Source organism: Sinocyclocheilus grahami, unplaced genomic scaffold (assembly GCF_001515645.1).
Source record: "Sinocyclocheilus grahami isolate Dianchi unplaced genomic scaffold, SAMN03320097.WGS_v1.1 scaffold1897.1, whole genome shotgun sequence".
NCBI classification, from domain to species: domain Eukaryota; kingdom Metazoa; phylum Chordata; class Actinopteri; order Cypriniformes; family Cyprinidae; genus Sinocyclocheilus; species Sinocyclocheilus grahami.
The window spans coordinates 54,239-55,509 of record NW_015507076.1 but is presented as its reverse complement, the minus strand read 5'-3'; the positions used below and the strand labels follow the sequence as shown (position 1 = coordinate 55,509).

General features: G+C 42.1%; 1 protein-coding gene and 1 long non-coding RNA gene across 2 annotated transcripts in view; one reads left to right on the top strand and one right to left on the bottom strand.

The window, feature by feature from the left end:
* The window catches only part of LOC107573232 (chondroitin sulfate synthase 3-like), a 76,459-nt gene that overhangs the window by 44,433 nt on the left and 30,755 nt on the right, over positions 1-1,271 (bottom strand). The gene's annotated exons all lie outside the window — the stretch shown is intronic.
* The window catches only part of LOC107573233 (uncharacterized), an 8,172-nt gene that overhangs the window by 1,008 nt on the left and 5,893 nt on the right, over positions 1-1,271 (top strand). The window lies entirely within an intron of this gene.

The following is a 1,271-nucleotide window of genomic DNA, read 5'->3' as shown; positions in this document are numbered from 1 at the left end:
CAAGGCACTCTTGCTCAGACTGTGTCTTTCCTATCTCACGGAGAGGGAAGCCAGTACATCAGCATTCGAAGCATGGCTCGAGGCGGAGAGGGGTAAACTTAAAGAATCTCCAACCCCTCGCATATGCTCCGTCTTTAAAATTACAGACAGACATCTCTTCCTCTTTACAAAAGTGCTCCGACAACATCTTAATGATGGCACTGATGAATGCTAGGTCTATTGCTAATAAAACTTTCTTAATGAATGACTTTATTCTATCTCGCGGGTTGGACTTTTTATTCGTGACTGAAACATGGCTAAATGTGGATGAAATCGATCCTCTTTTTGAGACGGCTCCTGAATCGTTTAATTTTTTGAGTACTCCCAGGGAAAAGGGCAGGGGTGGAGGGGTAGCTACGATTTTTAAAAAGTGTTTTAAATGTCGAATGTGTTCAGTTGGTTGTTATAGTAGTTTCGAGGTACAGGTGTTTAAGATTGATATGGTAAATCCAGTCCTCTGTGCACTTATTTATAGACCACCTAAATACAGTATGGTTTTTATAAGTGAGTTTTCAGACTTTTTGTCAACTGTGATTTTTAGTACTGACTAGGCATGGGCCGATTACCGATTTCAAGGTATACCGCGTTATGAAAATTTCACGGTTTCAAAACCGCTAATATTTTCCGTTATTCCGTTCCTGCGGTATGCGCTGTTTTTCATGTCTCCTCAAAGACTGAAAGTGTAGGAATCCCTCAGGTTGAGTGCAGTGTAGAGAGTAACACGACCCTCCTCCTCTTGTTGGTGCGAGCGAGCGGTCAGTCACGTGTGTGTAGGATGGCCGAACTTACGCGATCGGCAACCAGCTGCTTTTTGTCTTATTGCAACTCGTCTCTGTTCTGGACTTGCACAAACTGCGTTGCAATGCAATCATTTTCCAAAATGTCATTTATGTGAAAATATGAAGTCTGTAAATGCCCGTTAACACAGGCCAGAGACGTTGAAGACGGACGCACAGAGAAAAATACTGTAGCAGGCAGATCACTCGCTGTTCATGATGCATGAACTATTGGAAGAAAATGCTCAATATTGATTTGGGGGTTTATGTGAATGTGTTTCTGAGGGGAACTGACTGTCTTCAGAAAAGTTTATGTGGTATTTTCTTTTCATCTCATCTCTGTATAGTTCATATTAAAGCAGTGCTTTGTTTACGCTGTATCTGGTGTTCCAGAAGCGCCTCCTGCTGGCATGATATGTACAGTGGGGCAAAAAAGTATTTAGTCAGCCACCAATT